Here is a 24,128-nt window from a genome sequence, read left to right on the forward strand (position 1 = left end):
CTTTCCACAGTGCCAGAGGGGAAACACTGAAGGTCTGTTACAGATTTGCTCTTGCCTGCCAATCTTTTTTTTTTTTTTTTTTTAAATTAATGCCTAATTTGGACAGACTAGTTCTAAGCATGCTTCCAGCTAGAACAAAACAGTCCCATCCCAGATGCACATCTTCGCCATTTGTCTAGATTAGATGTTACCCCTACCTGGGTTTTTAGTTTCTTTTTCTGTTTCAGTGATAAAATACTCTAATAGGAAAGAATTTATCCTGACTTGTAGAAGTTAAGGCAACTCAAGCTTGACACAGCAGGTCCCAGAGCATACACCTTAAGAAGAGAACCCTCTAACCTAGGCACAGCATCCATTCTCCACTTACACATAAGTGCAGGCCTAACACTCATGTACACAAATAAAAATTAAAAGTGACATGTTGTAGGAAAATAAAAATCCTGTTTTAAAAATTAACCATTTTTTTTCCTTTGAATTTTTCAAGACAATTTATGTTTACTATTTCATATAAAATTAGGATTTTTTTCAGTCTTATCATTTTATTCGATTTAGCTCTTACTGATGCAACTTATGACATACTCATACTATTTGATTATGATGCTAGAATATTTGCCTGCTTACATTAAGATGTTTATTTTATATCTATGTTTTGTATATTCCAACGTATTTTCATATATTATGTTCTTTGAATTTGAAAAATTCTCTATAAAATTTCTTATAATATGTCTATTATTAACTTTCTTTATTACAAACAAAGCTGATATGAACATAGCTGAGCAAGTGCTCTTGTGGTATGATTGAGCATTTCTTGGGTATATGCCCAAGAGTGGTATAGCTGGATCTTGGGGGAGATTGATTCCCAATTTTCTAAGAAAGTGCCATATTTATTTCCAAAGTGGTTGTACAATCTTGCTTTCCCACCAGCAGTGGAGGAGAGTTCCCCTAGTTCCACATCCTCTCCAGCACCTCCATAATAGACTGCTGGCAATGGTCTAGAGACAGCCAGAACTGATCTACTCTTGTGATGGGATGGCCAAACACCCTAATAGTTATGCCATAAACCCCATCCAAGGACTGAGGAATCTGGATGCAGACATCCACGGCTAGGCCCCGGGTAGAGCTCTGGGAGTCTAATTAACGAGAAAGAGGAGGGTTTATGTGAGTAAAAATTGTTGAAACCAAGGTTGGATAAAGCACAGGGACAAATAGCCAAACAAATGGAAACACATGAACTATGAACCAAGGGCTGAGGGGCCCCCAACTGGATCAGGCCCTCTGAATAGGTGAGACAGTTGATTGGCTTGATCTGTTTGGGAGGCATCTAGGCAGTGGGACCGGGTCCTGTGTTCATTGCATGAGTTAGCTGTTTGAAACCTGGGGCTTATGCAGGGATGCTTGGCTCAATCTGGGAGGAGAAGTTTCCTTGATGAAGTTTGAAAAATACACTATCTGTGCACTATCAGTTACAACAAGAATTTATAAATTGTTGTTGGGGATTATTCTGGATTAGTAAATCAGTGATTTATATTCTTCTCCAATAACCATGACATCACCAGTACTGAGCAGTTAGCTGGCTTTCCAACACCAGGCATGGTTTCCCTTATCAACTGGGTCTGGTCTTACAACCAATGAGAGAATATTTTGTTGTGGAATATTATTTTAAGAGTGTTACTTTTGTTCATGTTACATTTGTTTAACTCTGTGAAGCTCTGTTACTATGCCTGTCTAAAACTCCTGATGGTCTAATAAAGAACTGCCCAATAGCAAGGCAGGAGAAAGGATAGGCAGTGCTGGCAGGCAGAGAGAATATATAGAGGAAGAAATCTGGGAGAAGAGAACTAGCAGTCAGAGAAGGAAAAGAATTCAAGGGCTACACCACCTAGCTACATAGCAAGCCACAAAGTAAGAAACAAAGAAAGGTATACAGAAATAGATAAGAAAAAGCACAGGGGCAAAAGATAGGTGGGATAATTTAAAGTTGAGAAAAGGTGACAAGAAATTAATCCAAGCTAAGGCTGGGCATTCATATTTTTTTGTTTATTTGTTTTTTCAAGACAAGGTTTCTCTGTGTATTTTTGGAGCCTGTCCTGGAACTCACTCTGTACACCAGGCTGGCCTCAAACTCACAGAGGTCTGCCTGCCTCTGCCTCCAGAGTGCTGGGATTAAAGGTGTGAGCTGCCACCTCTGACTTCATTCATAATTAAGAATAAGCCTCTGTGTATGATTTATTTGGGAACTGGGTGGTAGGCTGCTGTGAGATGGTCTGTATGTCAAATCTGTTGCTCTGATTGGTCAATAAATAAAACACTGATTGGCCAGTGGCTAGGCAGGAAGTATAGGCGGGACTAACAGGGAAGAGAAAAGAAAGAACAGGAAGGCGGAAGGAGACACTGCCAGCTGCCGCCAGGACAAGCAGCATGTGAAAATGCCGGTAAGCCACGAGCCACGTGGCAAGGTATAGATTTATGGAAATGGATTAATTTAAGCTATAAGAACAGTTAGCAAGAAGCCTGCCACAGCCATATAGTTTGTAAGTGATATAAGTCTCTGTGTTTATTTGGCTGGGTCTGAGCGGCTGCGGGACTGGCAGGTGACAAAGATTTGTCCTGACTGTGGGCAAGGCAGGAAAACTCTAGCTACAGTAAGCCCTGCAAAAAAGCCAAAATACAACAAAAACTATTTGGCATGAAAAGTGGGGCTTGAATGTTCATCTAGAGCCCACGAAAGCTGAAAAAAAAGAAAAAGAAAAAGAAAAGAGTATACAGCTCCATTAAGAGTTTTGGCCAGACAGATTCTGCCATGCACTGAACCCTTGAGAAGCTAGTATGTTAAGTAGGAACAAAAAAGCAAGTAAAAACACCTACTGCAGTGCAAACATTGAATGAAGTTCTAGACCTTTAGGAAGGGTTAATGCAATTCCTGGTCAGACAAACCTCCCACTGGCTGTGACTCTCACTTGGTTTTCAAGAACAGAGAGGCAGGCAGAGCCAGCTGAGAGCCTCAGTTGGGGAATCCAAGTGTAGGATAGCAGTTGAAAAGTTTGCTCATACAGTAAAAAAAAAAGACTAGAGATATGTGGTAAAAAGAGATCCAGACTGAGAAACTTCTAAACAGGTTACAGTGTGTTTAACAATGTGTGTAGGCTTAAGATAAAAAAAAAGGGGGGGTATAGTTATAGAAAGAAATGGATAGTTAAAAAATAAAAATAATTTTTTTAAGAGAGTAAAATAATATAAAAGAAAAAAGCCACATAAGATGGAAAATACACAGGGAGTTTGAATCCTGTATGTGTTGATTTTGAATTTTTGACTATTGAGAAGCAAAAGACAGGTGCTAGGACACAAGGGATTGTGAACTAGACTGCTAAACTGTACCAATCTAGATAATTTAGAAATGCATTAACTTTAAGAAAGTAGTCAAAAAATATATTTGTCAAATGGAAATCAAAAATGCTTTGGAGTTTTGTTCCCACAGGAGAAGCGAGCCTGTGGATTCCTTCAAGATTTATATGGATCGGGTTTGACCAGGCATGACCTCCTGAAACTTGACAGGTGATATTTATCAGCAAAAGTTACTGCTGGTCTTCCTAGGACTTGGTAATTAACTAAAAAATTTCCCCCTGAGACCCTAATGATAACTTCATCCACAGACAGCAGGAAGCAGTATGTAGAAAACTTTGCCCACATTCTCAAGAGGGATGTGGGAGGCTTTTAGTTATTTTGTGGGTTATGATATTTTTTATCATTTAGAGGAACATATAATATTGACAAAAATCGAAGTTATTTTTGTTACACGGTATATGTATTTCTATGCTTGTTTCAAAGATTTTTGAATATTGATAAAAATTTAAGGTTACTTTTGATACAACATATTTTATGTATATTCTATTGTTGTTTTAGGGATTGTGCCTATACAATTCATTTGAAAATGTAGGGTGAACCCGGGAGGTGGTGGCGCATGCCTTTAATCCCAGCACTCGGGAGGCAGAGGCAGGCAGATCTCTGTGAGTTCAAGGCCAGCCTGGTCTACAGAGTGAGTTCCAGGAAAGATACAAAACTACACAGAGAAACTCTATCTCAAAAAACCACAAAAAAAAAAAGAAAAGAAAATGTAGGGTGAAGTTCTAGTTTTTGAAAAGTATTATTATAAACTATATAAGATAATCAGAAACATAGTTAGTGGTTAGTCGTTTAAAACAATCAAAATTGTAGATATGTTAGGTATGCTTTCCTGATCATATAAAGGTATATTTTAGATAGATGATCTTCAAACCTTTCAAAGACCTATAAAACATGGCATTTAAAAGGTTTTGTTAGCTTGAAGATTTTCATGAGAATAAGACACATCTGCTCCAGGAAGCACCAATTTACTTCAGAGAGAATGGCCATTGCAAAAAAAAAAAAAAAAAAAAAAAAAAAACAACAACAACAACAAAAAAAAAACCTCCTTATGTGTGGGATGACTCATCCCTAACAGGCTTGAGGGACAGCCAGCCCAAACATGTAAAAGAGATACTTTGGAGAGCCAACTTCGGAATACGTAATGGCCTTAGCAACAGCAGCTGAGACATGAATAGGAGATGACCTGGATCAATGAGAGGCAGCCATGTCACATCAGCGGATGCATATTCATCAGACCCCCCCCCCAGGGTGGCATGGAGGGTATATAAGGCTCGCCTCTTCCTGAATAAACTGAACTTGTTGTTTCTACCCTCTCCTGGAGTCTGTGTGGTTTGACTCTGCATCTAGTTGGCCCCCTCCCCGAAAGTGAACAACAGCACAGGACCTTCTATACTTATGGAGTTTGCTTTCATTGTGGCAAGGTTAGCCACTACACAAAGAAACTGTTCTTGCCTTTGACAGTGTTCTGTGCAGACTGGACATTCAGGACACACAGGAAACAGACTGTTGTACTTTTTCAAAAACAAAATTGGGTAGTCCTTCAAAATTCATGCTTCTCTGAACAGTCTGCCATATTTTCTGCAGGACACACAGGGAAGTGACTGATGAACTTTGCCAAAACAAGGCATGGCAGTCCAAAATTCCTGCTTCATAGAAAAGTCTGGCAGATACTCTAGGCCTTACTTGATAATTGTTATTGTATATAATTTTATTATGTTTAAGTTAAAACCCTTTCATTTTTATTTAGACAAAAGGGGGAAATGTTGTGGAATATTATTTTAAAGTGTGTTACTTTTGTTAATGTTGCATTTGTTTAACTCTGTGAAGCTGTGTTACTGTGCCTGTCTGAAACACCTGATGGTCTAATAAAGACCTGAATGGCCAATAGCAAGGCAAGAGAAAGTATAGGCAGAGATGACAGGCAGAGAGAACATATAGAGGGAGAAATCTGGGAGGAGAGAGCTAGCAGTCAGAGAAGGAGAAGGACTCAAGAGGCTAACCACCTTGCTACACAGCAAGCCATGGAGTGAAAAACAAAGGTATACAGAAATAAAAAGAGAAAAGCCCAGAGACAAAAGATAGATGGGAAATTCAAAGTTAAGAAAAGGTGGCAAGAAACTAAGTCAAGCTAAGGTGAGCATTCATAATTACAAATAAGCCTTCCTGTATGATTTATTTGGGAGCTGGGGGGCAGGGCCCCCAAAAGAGCAAAAACCCCCAGCAATAGCTTTTGGTTATTTCCAAGGTGTGTGTGGAGTTAGTGAACCCTTAGATTTATTTGTAGTTTCATGCTGGCTGTTGATGTGGTTCATAAGTGTCACAGCTGGGTAGGAATGTTGATTGTCTCCCTTCTTTGGAATCTTGCTTTGCACCATCTGGTACCATGAAAGCTTGTTCCCAGGTAATGGGATTTTAGTTCAATTCCAGCTCAATGGTCTCTGGGTCCTGTTTCGGAAGTGGATGTTCTCTTCTGCAAAAGGAACTTTTGGGAAAAATCAAGGATAACAGCAAAATGCTGAATGTTTTAGCATTCTCTTAGAGAGCCCAGACCAACAATTCAAAGGAGGACTTCTCTCTGACCTTAACAATTTTCTTTGTCATTATTTTTAGATAAAATTATTTAATATGAATCTTAGTAAATAATAAAATATTAAATACTACATGTAAGATAAAATTTTAGTGATGGTTGTTGGCAAAACCTAATCACCAAAACATATTTTCCTTATATATAAGCAGATGTAATTATAAATGAGCTTTGCATAATGGAATTTGGAGAATCAATTTGTATGAGTGTTTACATACCAAAACATTTAGTAATTTATGATTTAAACATCATGATCTGAAACCAGTCTTTATGAGTTTATTTTTATTTCTTTACATTAAATTTGCAGTGCAATTAATGAATTCAATGCCAGTATTGAAACTTTATTCATATATTTTTGTTAGTGACTATATTGAACATATATTCAAAGCATTTTAAGGAAGCAATAAGAAATCACGAAAAAGAACATTCCTGGACATGTACAAACTATTTTATTTGCCATTCCAACAACAGTATACTCAAAATGTTTAGACATTTTTCAGTCCTAGATTTTAAACTGTTTTTTTTTTTCAGGTTTTTAAATCAAACTATATTTATGCAATAAAATTGAGTATTTTGGCACTTTGATTTTTCATTCCTTCTGCTTTCTAATGTAACTAGTCTCCATCTGCTCAATTCCTGCATTTTGCTCTGAAGCTAAGAGCACAGTACTATCTACCTACCAAGCCTACACACACTTAGAAAAATGTCATAAGATGGCATTATTATGTTCTCTCTCACAAAGCCAAAGTCTACTTTCCATCTCTTAATTAAGCTCTTTAAAGGAGCCCTAAAACTTTGCAGACTGAGACAGCTTACCAGTGTGTGGATCTCCTTCTGGGGCCTTCACTCCATTCATTCATATGAGTGCCTTGATAAAATGTGAAGTTCATCAATATGAGCTTGAAGAACATGAATCAGAGCAGTGGTTAACCTCTGTTGCTGAACTCCCAGGTTCTCACACTGACCAGGAACTGTGATAATCATGTGTCATGCCTTATTTCCTATACTAACTGAACATAAAAAATAATAAGCAGACAAGTAGATCATCTGAATGGCTTCTATTAAAAACTCACAGTTTACATTTATAATGTTTTGAAATATTTGCTCTGCCTTGGATTGCAATCCCGTCTTTGTGGCTTCTTTGTGAGAAAGAAAGTCTTATTCGTGTGCAGATTATTGAGTGATCTCTACTAATTATAAGATGTCTTAAACTTTATATTAAAATTCCTATTTCTATGATTATATTCATGTAGTCATGAAATCAGTGCATTAATGTATGCTACCCTGAAGGTGAGTCTCAAAGTAAATTCACAAATATTGTCTTTCTGATTCTTAAATATAGCATCTGAAATGCAATCTTTTCTGACTTCCATCTACTCTTAGGTTTGATGATAATTAACTAAAATAATCGGGAAATTGTTTTGAAGTTTTAGGTAGGTGAACCACTAATCTTTTGTGTGGGTGATTATCGCTATTTTATTAAAATATTAAAAAGAAACAACAACCAAAAAAAAAAAAAAAACCCATTAAGCTCACCTTGGGAATTACATTATCCAATAGATGGCACTGTACACTGTGAAAAACACCATCGAATATGAATGAGCAAATTTTATGAGAAAATCTTTTGCATTCTCCCTTTCAAAAGACAGATACAAAATAATTACTTTTAGTCTTCCCAAACAAAATTGTTGTATTAGGGAAATATAATAAGTAAGCTGTTTTTAATGTTCTTGGTTTATTTACTATAGGTTAGTAATAGATGAAATATTTAGAATTTGAGTATTCATCATTAATTATATTTATTATATTGTTTAATTTCACCATATGTCTTTATCAAAGATTTTTTAGGATAACAGATGAGATACAGTAAAGATTAGTCTATTATCCATTAACATGTGAAACATTATATAAATGAACAATATTATTAATATTTTAAATTGTGAGAATGTATAACACCTAACAGCATAATGGGTCTTATAATTTAAGCTATGTATGTGTATAAAAAAGTGTGTGTGAAGGCGAATCTGTGTAGATCAGAGATCAAACACAGGTGTCATTCTTCAGATGCCATCCACCTTATTTTTTAGAACCAGTGACTCTCACTGAATTAGAATTCATGAATTATGCTAGGCTAGCTGGATAGCAAGCTCCCAGCTCTTTTCTGTCTTCACCCTCAGAACACTGGGGTTATAAGGACGTACTGTTGTTTATGATGTAGTCTTTGGGAAATGAACTTGCATCATTGTGCTTGCATGCCTCATTTTACCCATGAAACCGTTTTTCCAGAAACAAAATAGTTTTCTAATTTCCATCTGGAAAATATTTTTTTTTCTTTAAACATTAGAAAATAAAGCACAAATCTGAGTCCGGTTGGGTAGTCTTGTTTCAAGGATGGCCATTCAGTCACAAGGAAGAAAATCCATTTTGAGACATGTACTTTCCCTTAGCTATTATTGGCAGGTGAGCTATTCCTTCATTAGTGAAACCCCAGCCTACTTCCAAACACTGTGCTAAAAGAACATACGGAACCCAGGCTTTTGTTTAAATCTATGGAATCTCTTTTGTAAAGTAAAATTTACAAGGATCCTGACAGGCAGGAAGCACTCCTGTCTGAGGACATTTTCCCATTGGCTTTTGTAAGTGACCCGGCTAGTCAATACGGAAAATTCCATGTTCTGTAGAATACTGACTAAATATAAATTTCATTTTTTTATACTTAATATATTTTCTGCTAGATAGATCACATAGTCAAAGGAACATGTAACAAAATAGTTCAAATAATAGATGCCATGGTCAGCATGCCATGGCATCAAAAGTCACCCGAAAGCAATCATACATGCATTGGAATGGAGGCTGTGGTCACGTATGGCCACATATGGTCAGCCGCACCATCACTGATACTAACAGTCTCATACAGTGCTGTTTATACTTTACTGAGCATAAATACCTACCAGGGGTTTAAAGAACACCAGCCGCTTACTTGTTGTTGTTGTTGTTTTGTTTGTTTGTTCGTTTGTTTCGAGACAGGGTTTCTCTGTGTAGTTTTGGTGCCTGTCCAGGATTTCGCTCTGTAGACCTGGCTGGCCTCAAACTCACAGAGATCCGCCTGCCTCCGCCTCCTGGGTGCTAGGATTAAAGGCGTGCGCCACCACTGCCCAGCCAGTCATTTACTTTTCCATCTATATTTATTACTATAATTATGGAACAAATCTGTTTGTTTTGAAAATATAAGAATTTACTCATGCCACTGAGACTTTATGGAAAAGCAAAATAATAATAATAATAATAATAATAATAATAATAATAGAAGTCAACTTTCAAAAATCATGATGATGACGTCAGCACTGGCCATGATTCCATATTCTGTGTTAATGTGGGAAAACTACCCTACCACCCCAGAATCATAGCAAAGCACAATCCAGAAAGAAATCTTGGGTTACATTATTACAGGAGCCCAAATTATCAACAATGATAAGAGTGCCAGCTCTGAATCTGGGTCCATCTCAGTTCTGACCCCGTCAATTCCTCCATCTCTAAGTCTAAGTGAGATTATTTAACTTTTGCATATATGTGAATGAGAACAGAAATATGCTCTCTCACAGACTGTTGGAGGATAAAAGTAAATAATGTGTTCCAAATTCAGCATACAATAAGTGTGTAACACTGGTGAGCCTTATTATTGACTCAGTTCTTAAAACTCTAACCTCTTTCCATCTTCTCTTTTATTTCACTAATAATCCTGGCAACCAAGCTTATTTTTAAATGTCCCTTCTTTTTAATGCTACATCGCCAGGTCCTCAATTATTAGACTGTAATAAAAAAAAATTACTAAAAACAATAACAAACAACGCAAAGTTACAAATAAAATAAAAAGGTAAATACAACATTTAAACATTCATTTCTGCTAGCTGTTTTCCTGAGACACATCCTGTCCATCTGCAAATGAGCAAGGTGTTTTGCAGCTCGCCACCAGCGGCGCGCGGTAACTTTGTAACCATTAAGCAATATTGGTCTTTTGAACATCTTCACTTATGGGAGTTTTATCTTTACCCAGAGTTTCCATGTTCTCTTCCTTCCTTTTTTTTACGGTGTTTCCGTCATCAGTCTGATGATGCAGAGTTCATACCAAGTACTTATTGCACAAGATTTCATGTTACTGGTTCTTAAAAGGCATGAGAATTAATTAAGTCTTTTATTTTTCTTTCTGTACTCAGGAAAACAAAATTATAATACCTAAATCAAAATTCTAAATTTGTTACTTATTAACTTTAAAATAAATAATGTGAATTAAAATTCTAGAAATATATTTAGAAACCCATATTTTTAACCTATTTCTGATCAATTACTGAGTAATTTCCATGTATTATTTGGAGTTAACAGATTTTCCTTGGCATGTTAAAGCAAGACAGAGAAGAATTATTGTAATAACTTTAAAATCATTCTCTTACTTTGCATTCTTTTTCATAACTATCAAGTTATATGCATGTGCTGAAAACTGCAACCCTGTACTATGGAAGAACAGCAATCACACTTGACCTTTCAGCCATGTCTCCAGCCTCTCAGATGTTTTCACAAGAAAACTTTTTGACTCTTGATTATTCAGAGGAGCAATAAGTCAAAATCAAAATATATTCTACACACAGTGAATATTTGTAATTGATACCTGAGGTCAGAATAATAGCAGTGCATTTTCAGCATTGTGTACCTGCGGCACAGGAAAGAGTAGAGGACATTCTGCCTGAAAGCAGACTGATCTCATCTCTGCAACCAAAGAGCCAAAGTCTCGATCAACTCTTGAAATTATATATAAAAAATGTGGAGAGGGTTTGGGGTTCAATTTCTCTGAGGAAACTTGACTTCACACTGTATGACATTTTATTTTGGTGAATTAAAAGCAAACATCAATGAATAACACAAATAGAGAAATAAGAACATAATTTCAGTAAACAACAATTGGTGATCATTACAGATGTAGTTGTAACAGGAAATATAATCCTCAGAAATATAATATAAATGTTAAAAAGGACTCCTTATAATTAGTATGAAGACAACGAAAATATTGTCAATCCTTTTTAAAAAAGGAATTTATGAGGATGCTGTCAGCAACAACTAATACTAGACACTTTATATTTCCTTAGTAAGAAGGAGAGAAAATGGATAAGGGACAGTGTGTCCATAGCACCATTTCAGTGCAGGAGAAAGTATTAACAAAAAAATCAAGTGATGGGGGCAGAAATAAATGTTAACCTTTTGAGGAAAAATAAGAGATTATTATAGTGTTTGTTATGAATAAGCCAATACAAGATAATCATTGTTAAATTTGCAGAATTAATTTCAAACAAATAATGAATTTAACTAAACAATAGCATTGTCAAATATGAAAAGTAAATAAAGCAAAACATGTCTGAGATTATAAGTATGCAGCAATTACAGTAAGTAATAATAGGTACAATTTTTATAGTTGTAAATGAGGCATGTATTTTCTTACAAAATCACATTAAAATTTAATGACTGAATTCAGTTTTTAATTATTTTATCTAATTGTTTATCATCCATCCATCCATCCATCCATCCATCCATCCATCCATCCATCCATCTATCTATCTATCTATCTATCTATCTATCTGTATATCTATCTATATATCTATCTTTTTAAATTTTTTTCAAGACAGCGTCTCACTACATAGACCAAGCTATCCTGTAGCTCCCAGAAATCTGCCTGCCTTTGTCTCCAGAGTACTGACATTAAAGGCATGCACCACTAACCATGGCTGAACTCAGTTAAACAGATGATTGCTGTGTTTAAATAATGCTTACCATGAATGTCAACTGTTTTACAAGGAAACAAACTTAAACATGGAAGGTAGAGGTTTTGGGCTTCTCTGGTAAATGAAGATATAGCCACAAAATTTTCTTAAGTTGTCTTTAAAATATGCCATTTAACTTAAGAATGAAAAGATAATAACTACACTTAATTTTCAGCTAAACTGTGTTTATAATACATAAGGATACATCTAGGGTAATGTTATTTTCATTTCTTCAGACATATAACATTTCTTAGTGTTGAGAACATTATAAACATACTAGCTAAAAATAAAATTGATGAGTTTGGAAACATTGGAAAAGGAATATTAGTCAACTAAGAACAAAGAGAAGTAGACATGGAACATTATGAAAATTTTGTAGATTAAAGGGAATATTTCTAACAAAATAGACACATTTCATATAAGAAGAAACATGCAAACATATTTATGTGAACATGTACATGTGATAATCTGGACACATGTCAGGAACTGCTTTTTATTACTACATCTCTGTGGTACAACTTGAAATAGTGAATAATGGGCCCTCCAGCAGATTTTTACTGTTCAGGACTGTGTTAGCTATCCTGGGTTTTATTTTGTTGTTGTTGTTGTTCTGTATGAAGTTGAAAATTGTCCTTTCAAAGTCTGTAAAGAATTGTGTTAGAATTTTGATGGGAACTGAACTGAATCCCTAGATTACTTTTGGTAGTATGGTCATTTTTTGCTATATAAATCCTACTGTTCGTGAGCATGGAAGATCTTTCCATCTTCTCATATCTTTTTCAATTTCTTTCTTCTAAGACCTAATATCTTTATCATCCAAGTCTCTGACTTGCTTGGTTAGAGTTATGGCAAGAAATTTGATATTATTTGAGGCTATTATGAAAGTCTTTGTTTCCCTGATTTCTTTCTCAGTCTGTCTGTCTCTTTTAGGACAGCCCTTTTATAGGAGGGCTACTGATCTTTTTGAGTTAATCTTCTATCCAGAAACTTTGCTGAAATTGTTTATCAGATTTTAGAGTTCCCTGGTGGTATTTTGGATGACTTATATATCTCTACTATACTATGATACTACCGTATCATCTGCAAATAATTTTACTTTGACTTCTTCCTTTCTAATTTGTAACCACTTGATCTCCTTCAGTAAGTCATATTTTCTCAGCTAAAACTTCAAGTTCTATATTGAATAGGTATGGAGATAGAGAACAACCTTGTCTTGTTACTAATCTTAATAGGATTGCTTTGAGTTTCTCCCCATTTAATATGTTAATGCTGTAAATTGCCTGTATTATGTTTAAGTATGTATCTTGTATCCCTAATCTCTCCAGATCTTTTCTCATGAAGGTATGGATTTTGTCAAAAGCTTTTTCAGCATCTAATGAAATGATCATGTTTTTTTTTTCTTTCTTCCAGTTTGTTTATATGGTGGAATACATTTATAGATTTTCATATGTTGAATCATGCCTGTATCACTGGGATGAAGCCTGTTTGATCTGGTGGATGACCTTATTGTTGTAGTCTTTGATTTGATTTTTGAGTATTTTATTGAGGATTTTTACATGTATGTTAATAAAGAAAATTAGTCTGAAATTCTCTTTACTTGTTGAGTCTTTATGTGGTTTGGGTGTCAGGGTAACTGTGGCCCCATAAAATGAATTGGGCAATGCTCCTTCAGTTTCTATTTTGTGGGACAATTTGAGGAGTACTAGTGTTAACTCTTAGTTGAAATTCTGCTACAATTCTGTGTTAAGCTTTCTGGCTTTAGGCATTCTTCTCTTCCTCTGGGGATTATAGGTCTATTTATCTGATCTCGATTGAACTTTGGTAAGTAGTAGGTATTGAGAAAATTATCCATTTATTTTAGTTTTTCCAATTCAGTAGCATATATTAAAAGTTATGTCCTTATGATGCTCTGGATTTCCTTGGTGTTTGTTATTATGTCTCCATTTTCATTTCTAATTTTGTAATTTGGATATTTTCTCTATGTCTTTTAGTTAGTTTGGGTACATTTTTGTCAATATTGTTAATTTTATCAAAGAACTAACTTTATGTGCCACTAATTCTATGTAGTGTTCTCTTTGTTTCTATTTTATTGATTTCAGCCTTCAGTTTGATAATTTCTTGCTGTCTACCTCCCTTAAGTGTGATTACTGTGATTGCTATTTGTTCTAGAGCTTTTAGGTGTGCTGTTAAACTGCTCCATTCTTTTAAAGGTAGCCTCTTAGTGCTATGAAATTTTTTATTAACATCCCACTCATTGTGTTCCATAAATTGAGGGAATGGTGTGTATTCATTTTCCTTGAAGTCTAGAAAGCCCTTTATTTTTTCTTCATTTCCATCTTGACCCATTATCCCTCAGTAGAGAATTGTTCTGTTTCCATGAGTTTGTTAGCTTTCTGGTTTTACCGTTGTTGATATCCAGTTTTAAGTTGTGGTGGTATGATAGGATGCAGGGAGGTATTTCAATTTTTTTAACAGGTGAAACTTCCTTTGTGTCTGATTATGTGGTCAATTTTGGAAAAAGATCTATGAAATGCAGAGAATTTTTATTCTTTTGTGTTAAGGTAAAATGTTCTGTAAATATCTTTTAAGTCCTTTAGGTTTAAATCATTTGTTAAGTTCAGCATTTCTCTGTTTAGATTCTTCTCAATGACCTGTCCATTGATGAGAGTCGGGTATTGATGTCTTCTAGTATCAGTGTGCGTATGTGTCAATATGTGATTTAAGCTGTACTAATGTTTCTTTTACAAGCATGAGTACCCTTGTGTTTGGCATGTAGATGTTAAGAATTGAAATGTAATCTTGGTAGATTTTTCTTTTGATGAGCATGTATTTTTCTTCCCTATCTCTTTTGAATAATTTTGTTTTGATGTCTATTTTGTTACTTACTAAAATGGCTATGACCACTTGTTTCTTAAGTTCGGTTGCTTGGAATGTTTTTTGAATCCTTTAACCTGAAGTAATGTCTATCCTTGATGTTGAAGTGTAGAAAGATTGGAACTTGGATCCTGTTTTTGCATCCATTTTCTTAGTCTGTGCCTTTACATTGGGAAATTGAGACCATTAATATTGATGGATATCAATGACCAATGATTGTTGGTTCCTGTTATTTTCTGTTGTTGTTTGTGGTGGTGGGTCGTGGTGGAGTGTGTGAATGTGTGTGTGTGTGTGTGTGTGTGTGTGTGTGTGTGTGTGTGTGTGTGTATAAATAAATATTGTTTAAATTTGGCTTTATTATGGACTTTCTTACTTTCTCCATCTATTGTGTTGAAAGTTTTGCAGGGTATGCAGTCTGAGCTTATGTATGTAATCTCTCAGATTCAACAACACAACTGTCCATTCCCTTCTGGCTTTTAGAGTCTCCACTGAGAAACCAGGTTTAATTCCAACAGGTCTGCCTTTATGTTACTTAGTCTTTCCCTTGCAGCTTTTAATATTCTTTCTTAGTTCCGTACATTTAATATTTTGATTATGTATCAAGAAGCCTTTCTTTCCTGATCTAATCTGTTTAGTGTTTTGTATGCTTTTTGTTCTTTTATAGGCATCTCCTTCTCTAGCTTAGGGAAATTATCTCTAATAGTTTATTGAAAATGTTTTCTTGGCCTTTGAGATTGTTTTTGTTGTTGTTGGTGTTTTGTTTTTGTTTTCCTCCTCTATTCCTATTATCCTGAGGTTTGGCCTTTTCATAGTGACCTGGATTTCTTAGTGTTTTATTTCAGGAGTTTTTCTTTATTATATTTTGAAGGATTTGAAGGTACAATTTAGTTATCATACCAGCTGACCAAAATGTCATCTGTCTTCATTCCTGTTATGGCGGCTTCTCTCTCTCAACAACCACCTGTGTTCTCACAGAAAACTTCCTGAAATCAACCAACAGAAAAAGAGAAGAGTAAGGTCTAGATGAAATATGGTTCTAATGATAGTCACATATTACCAGAAAGTGGACAACAGCCTCTCCACAGCCTCCCTGAGACACCCATGAAGGACAATGGTGAAAATAAATCTTCTCAGCACATAGAATTCAAGTTCTGTCCTGGTTGTTCATTTTTCTTGCAAATTCAATTAGTTAGACTATAATTATATTCCTCCTGATCTTTGGCCAGTCACTTAACTGGTTGGTCCGACTCAGATTCTCAAAAGGAGAATCAAGATAAGTGGAAAGTAGCCTTGAACGCATTGGCACAGGAGATTACTTCCTGAATATAACACCAGTAACACAGACAGTGAGAACAACAATTAATAAATGGGACCTAAATCTGAAAAGCATCTGTAAGTCAAAAGACACTGTCAATAAGAAAAGACAGCAGCCTATTGAACAGAGAAAGATCTTCACCAACCCCACATCTGACAAAAGGCTGATCTCTAAAATATTTAAAGAACTCCATAAACTAGAAAGCAAAATACCAAATAATCCAATTTAAAAATGGGCTACAGATCTAAACAGAGAATTCTCAACAGAAGAATCTCAAATGGCCAATATACACTTAAAGAATTGTTCATCATCCTTAGTCATTAGGAAATACAAACCAAAATGACTATGAAATACCATCTTACAGCTGTCAGAATGGGTAAAGTCAAAAACACTAATGACAGATTATTTTGGAGAGGATGTAGAGTAAGGCGAACACTCCTCCACTGCTGGTTGGAGTGCAAACTTATACAGCCACTTTTGAAATCAATATGGCAGTTTCTCAGAAAAATGGGAATCAATCTACCTTAAGACCAAGCTATACAAATCTTGGGCATATACCCAAAGTTATATCAGTCATATCATAAGGACACATGCTCAACTATGTTCATATCAGAATTATTCATAATAGCCAGAACCTGGAAACAACCTAGATGCCCCTCAACTGAAGAATGGATAAGGAAAATGTGGTACATTTACACAATGGAGTATTGCTCAGCTTAAAAAATAATGACCTTTTGAAATTTGCAGGCAAATGGATGGAGCTAGAATAAATCATTCTGAGTGAGGTAACCCAGACACAGAAAGACAAACATGGTATGTACTTACTCATAAGTGAATATTAGGAGTAACATACAGGATAACTAACCTACAATTCACAGCCCCAGAGAAGTTAGATAACAAAGAAGGTCCCAAGAGGAATGAATGGATTTTCCTGGGAAGGGGGAATAGAAGATACCTCCTGAGAAAACTGGGGAGAGGTGTGACGGGGATAGAGGATGAGAAGTTGAGGTAGTGGGTTGGGCAGGCACAGGAGGGAGGCGGGTTAAGGACAGGATAGAGAAGGAGAGTAATGATAGAGCTGTCTTGATTGCACAATCTCATGGTTAGGGAGAAACTTGGTGCCAGAGAATTTCCTAGCAATCCACAAGGATGACCCCAGCTGAGACTTCTAGCAATAGTAGAGAGGAAGCTTGAACTCACCATCTACTGTAATCAGATTAGTGACTACCCTAATTGTCATCAGAGAGCCTTTATCCAGTAACTGATCGAAGTAGATGCAGAGATCCATAGTCAAGCACCTGGCTGAGCTCCAGGAGTCCTGAATAAAGGGAGAAAAGATTACATGGGCCAGGGAGGGTCAAAGTCATGACTGGGGAACCAACAGAGACACCTGACCTGTGCTCATGGGAGCACATGGACTCTAGACCAATAATTAAGGAGACTGCATGGGGCCAACCTAGGCCCTCTGCACGTGTGTGACAGTTGTGTAGCTTAGTCTATCTGTAGGCTCCTAGCACTGAGATCAGTGCCTATCAGTGGCACTTAACTGGCTTGGTTAACCTGTTTACTATGTTGAATACCTTGCCCAGCCTTTTTGCAGGGGAGGAGCTCCATCTTACCTCAATTTTATGTGCCATACTTTGTTCAATCCCATAGGAGACCTGTCCCTTTCTGGATGGAGCTGAAGAGGAGTGGATTTGTAGGGGGATAGATGGGAGTCAGGGGGAGGGAACAGGAGGGAAAGTGGGAGGAGAAACTGTGGTTGGTATGTAAAATAAATACAAAATGTTAATTAAATATTTTTAAAAAGAAGTATCATAGGAAAAAATGATGATAAGTCAATATTTGGGGAAAGATGTGAATAAATCTCTTTGGACAGGCAAAAGATGTGAAGATATTATGTATCCCATGAAAATGTTCACCTGATGCATCTGTCAAAGAAGAATGTTCTTAGTTGAATGGATAGAAATGGCTCGTTCTGTGGTTACAAACCTGTCTTTCCCTAGTTACATGACAATACTCATAAAAACAGTGACTGGATGCCACAGAGGAAGGCTATTCAATGATTTGGTAATACATATATTGTCACTCACCAAGTATGCTCACTCTTAGCGAAACAGCGATTGACAATGAACATTGAATATGGCACCACTTATTTGGGTGATCCCAAAATTTCTTGGTGACAATTTTTGTGTATAGGGCTAGTTTCCTCATGTAAAATGCAGAGCTTAATCCCTAGTTTAGATAGATGCATGAGACTTGAACTGGCTTTTTCTGCATATAATTTTCTATCAAAATTACCATCAATGGACTTAAAATATGTCTGATATACCATTTTGATGTCCACAAAGCCTTTAATTTAAACAAGAATATCACTTTGTAGTAAAAGAAGTTATTCAAAGGACTCAATTTATTCATTTGAATTCAACAGAGATTGATCAAACTCATTCATCTTGAAACATTTTTCAATGTCCTGAAGCAGCTGGCTTGATAGAAAAGTGAAATAGCTTCTTAAATTCTCAGCTGCAGTGTTATGTACATGAAAATATTTTAAGAGCTATGACAACTTTCCTTGGAGGCATATCCAGTGTGTAATGCTGACTGTGATAGAATGTGCAGGCTTAGGACCCTTGGTCTGAACATGGGAAGGTCACCACTCACTGTTACTCAGCAAACTAAGTCTAAAACCTTTGGTTCATTCTGCTGGGATTTTAATACCCTTAGATCTAGAGGTACTGATTTCAGAGAAATATACTACTTCAACAGGAAACACAGTGATTTCATCAAGAATGGAGTTAAGAATGATAATTAGTTACTTTGACATCCACAGATGTGGGGAAATCATGGACAAAATTTATGGTATTATCTGGGGTGATTAGTGTTGGGGTGGCTCAAGAGATGAAGATTAATGCTTCATATACATGCAGAATATGGTATGTTGGGAACATACACAAATCTTGTATTTTAGTGTTGTATACATGTGACTTAAGCCATTGGAAAAACAGTAATAACAAACTCACTGCAAGGAAGCAAAAAGGAAAAAATATTCTACAACTGGCAGTTTTACGCACCCAACCAAATAAAGGACCATGCAGCTAAACATTTGCTGAAGGATTAGAAAATTCATAATTGAAAGGTGCAGATACTAAGTAAGTCATGTGATCAGTTATAAAGTGAGAGTTATAGCCATGCTTATTTCTGTATTGTTTTTACCATAAATATTTGTGTGTAAAAATAAATATAAATGTATTTATATAAATATAATCTTGGGATGAGCAAATCAACCATTGGCAAATGACATTAATATGATACAAAAAAATAAATCCTGTGTCAGAAATAGAGTCTTCTATTTTATACTAGATTTTATTCACTTTTATTAGAAATTTGACCATTATGTTTATTCCAATAAATAATATCTGAATTTCCTTTTATAGATGTAAACATTTTTCCCTTAGTGGTCAGATTATATGATTACATTTTAGTAGGTTTTATGTTTTAGTTCATTTATAGTTTTACTGCCTTAAGATTCATGCAAACTTTTCATACAGTGGATAAGTCATCAATGTGTAAATGTCAAATGAAGATACTTGTCTTGGTTATTTTTTTATTGTTGTAAAGAGTTACCATGACCAAGGCAACGTTTTGAAGAAAAAAAGTTTATTGGAGGATTATGGTTTCAGTGGATGAGTCCATGGTCATCGTGGTGGGGGACCTGGCAAAAAGCAAACATACATGGTGCCCGAGCAGTAGCTGAGAGTTTATAGCTGATGCACAAGTATGATGCACAGAAGTAGAGACTGGGCCTAGCATGGGCTTTCATAACCTCAGTGCTACCCCCAGTAACATACTTCCTTTAACAAGGTCATGCCTTTTAATCCTTCATAATCAGCTCCACCAACTGGGGTACAAGTTTTCAAATTTAAGAGCCTATGAGGGCCACTGCCATTCAAACCACCACATTATTAAAGGATAATTTTAAGGACACTTCTTTAGTGAAGAAATAAAATCTAAGAAATAATGCAGAATATGATGGGTGGCTTATGAATCAAATTGCCATTTTTATTAATTTGCTAATTCCTTTTATATTTAACTTATTTTTCTTTCACATATCACATCCCAACCACAGATTCCCCTTCCATTCTACTCCCTACCCCTACCCCACCCCAAACCCATCCACTCCTTCTTTATTTCCCTCCAGGAAAGAGCAGGCTTCCCAAAGATACCAACCAAACATGGCATATTAATGTTGCAATATCACTAGGTTCCTCCCCTCATATTAAGGCTGGATAAGACAACTCAGTAGGAGGAAAGGAGTCCCAAAATCAGACAAAAGAGTCAGAGACCGGGGGTGGGTAGGGATGGAAACAGGAGGGATCAGGTCAGGGTACGTAGAGGGAGAGAGTACTAGGAGAGACAATTAGATTTGGGAACATGTTCAGGATGAACTAGAAACCTAGTACAATGGAAAGTCTGAGGAATCTTCCAGGATGATCCTGGCTAAAACTCTTTGTCATAAGGATATGGAGTCTATTGTAACCAGGCAAGATTTTTTTCTTTTTTCTTTTTGGTTGTGAGCCTAGCCTTTAACCACTGAGCCATCTCTCCAGCCCAACAGACTGGTTATTGCATATCTCAAAGCTGAGATTCTGATTTCTATATAATAGACTGAGTTCTGTATAATGTGTGTCCATCAAACATAGTACTATTTTTATGTGTTGTTCACATATTTCCTATGTGCATACTTAAAAATTTATTTAACATAAATCATATCAAATCCATATATTTTATGTCTAGTATTATAATTAGGCATTTAGATATTTTACAGATAAGAGATGGTATAAATAAACTATCACCTATAAACACTTTGATTATGCTGACCTTATTTATTTAGATAAGATAGAACAGATCTCTAAAAAGTAAATTTCAGTATATTTATAGTTTCAATTTTCACAGCCATTTCCACATTGCCTTCTGTGTAGAATATAGCAATTATAATAATTCACATTTTCATCAGTGCTGCGTGAGATGCACTAACTTCATTCCTAAGAGATAGATTTTTGTTGCTCATTTTATAGCTCTCACTCTGATTTACAGGATGTGGCTTTGGTTTATAATGTTGTTTTACCAAAAGGGAGTGACAAATAAAAGTGAAGGCCATGTTTATTCAGAAATCATAAACTACCAAGTTTTTCAAATGAATTTTGAGAATATATTTAAACTCATTGTAGTAAAATTTAAAAGATCAATATGTATCTTTCTGTATGTGAAATATAAGCTTTTAAACACAATAACATGTATAGCACAGTTAAAACAATACAGTGACTAAAATTAATAAGATAAAGATAAATTGGAAATTAAATGATTGGAAGAAAGATAGATTGTAGATAGAAGATAATATGTAGATACATGTATATATATATAAATACATAAATGGATACATATATACATATATCTATCATGTACATATATACATATATGTATGTAAATTGAATCATAGATAAATATGTATGTATGTTGATAGATACATACATAGATAACATATCAATAATTACATGGAATTGCTGAATATAATTCGTTGAAAAATGAGTTATCACTAAAAACAATGGTGTTAGATATTATGACAAATTTGTGTTCAGCATAATAGCACATGCACACACATAGGAAATGGGGAATGGTTTTAGCTTAAGGAAAAATAAGGGAATCACAAATACACATATTGTAAAGTTAGAAATATAGTTAGTCAATTATTTTAACATGTATTTACATGGTACATATAAATAAGAAATAGTAGAGGCAAGGACATATATTTAGGTAGATAGAGGGATAGAATTTTTAATTAAATATACTTAAAGTCTGGTACCTTTTGGGCACATATTCATTCTGAATTTCCTATTTGGAGGATTAAATATCTCTCTTAGAAAACTTGTTTTGAAATCTTATTTCCTTAAATTAGGGTAACTGAACATCTGTGAGGTTCTAGTTGGTTTATTATTACACGTTTAAAGTTAATTTTTATAATGTATATATATTTCTACTGTTGTGTGTGGCATTATGTTTTAGCAGCTCATTTAAAAAATTTAATGTATAATTAAGAAATACAGAAAATAGTAGTCAGACTTATAGTTATATTAGGTTGTTTTCAAGGTCATAAGCAAATATATTTAGATAATTCATCTTCAAACATTTTGAAGATCTACAGAATATGGCATTTATTATGTTTAATAATCTAAGGCTTTTCATGGCAGTGAGACATGTCTGCTCCTGGCAGCACCAATCTACTTCAGAGGTGATGGGCATTGAAGAAGCACCATGTGGAGTTTGCTTTCTTTATGGCAAAAGCTAGCCATATGGGCAAAGAAAATGCCCTTGCCACAACTACTGAAAATTACTGTCCAAACTGGATCAGGGGACAAAAGAAAAGTGACTGCTGAATTTTGCCAAGGTAAGGTAGGACAATCTTTCAATATTTGCTGTTTGCAGGAAAGTCTGTCAGATATTCTAGGCCTGTAGGCCAGAGCTCCATGATTAAAAGTTAGAGGGGAATTTTGGGTGACTGTCTGGGCGTCCTGATGTCCTTGTCATTAGGTAACATTACAACCTTCTGGAGTCTTTGATGAAATTGAAGACTAGAGAGTTATAGTTATAGTTTTCCTCAATTATGATAAAAGATAAATTAGGTAAAAACTTTTAGACTCACCACGATAAGATTGATAATAAAATTCTTTAATTTTAATTTTGTCAAATAGAAATAGACTAGATATTATAACTATAATTCTTAATACCTGTTTTTATTGTATATAATTTTACTATGTTAAAGATAAAATATTCCTCTTTTATTTAGACAAAAAAAAAGGTGAAAGGCTGTGGAGCAATCTATTTTTTACATTATTATAGCTGGAGAGTTTTCTCTCCAGGTCCCGCCTAGCCTCAGCAGTCCCTTAGCCCACTTATAAAATAAACATACAAACGTTTATATTATTTAAACTGCTTGGCCATTAACTCAGGCCTATCATTGTCCAGCTCTTACTCTTATACTCAGCTCATTTTTATTAATCTATTCTTTGCTACATGGCTCATGGCTTACTGGTACCTTACATCTTCCTTGTTCTGGCAGAGGCTGCAGGCAGTCTCCCCCTTCCCTTCCTGCTCCCTCAATTCTCCTCTCTGTTAGTCCCGCCTATATTTGCCATACAGAACATCCCATAGCACCCCCCCCTTTTTTTAAAGGAAGGTTTTAACTTTTACATAGTAAAATTATAGATAACAAAACAATTATCAAGCAAGAATTACAGTTATAATATCTAGTCTATTTATAATAACTAGTCTATTTGGAAAAATTAAAGAAGATATCATATGTATCTTATCTTTGTGAGTATAAGGTTTTATATCTAACTTATCTTTTATTATAACTAAGGAAAATTATATTTTTCAAAGACCTCAGAAGGATATAATACTACCTAAAAAATGGGAGAAGGATGAAAGCAACTTTTGGGAGTCTTGTAGGGTAGATAGAGACAGCTGGCAGCCTGGACAGTAATCCAAAGTACTCTTGTAAAGTTGGGGCATCTGTCTTTAGCCCACAGGGCTAGAGTCTCTCAGTCTTTTTGTGTGTGCGTGTGTGTTTCTTTTGTAGAATGTCTGGCAGTTTCCTCTGTGAAGCAGGATCCTAAAGGACCATTTTGTCAGGCAAAGTTTAGTGGTTACCATTCCATGGTTATGTTTAGTCTTATGTTTTGTCCTTAAACAAGGAAGATGTAAGGTACCAGTAAGTGACTGTATATTTAGTCAATCAAGCAGTCTAGGCAAGAACAGTTTCTTGCCCAAATGTCTATTTTTGTCAAGGTGAAGATAAACTCCATATGGAGTGTCTCTGATGCACATCCTCTTCTCTGAAGTAAATCAGTCCTGCCAGGAGCAGACATGTCTCACTGTCCAGAAAATCTAAATTTTTAATATTTTAAATGACATATTTTGTAGGTCTCTGAAGTATTTGAAGATTACCTATCTATCTGAAATATATCTATGTATACCTAGAAGACTTAACTAACATGGCTATAAGTATGATTATCATAGATGACTAATTATTAATATATTTTTTAATTGCCCATTACAATTTAAATGAGCTATATAAACATAACACCTTAAA

Source organism: Peromyscus leucopus, chromosome 6 (genome assembly GCF_004664715.2).
Source record: "Peromyscus leucopus breed LL Stock chromosome 6, UCI_PerLeu_2.1, whole genome shotgun sequence".
Lineage (NCBI taxonomy): Eukaryota > Metazoa > Chordata > Mammalia > Rodentia > Cricetidae > Peromyscus > Peromyscus leucopus.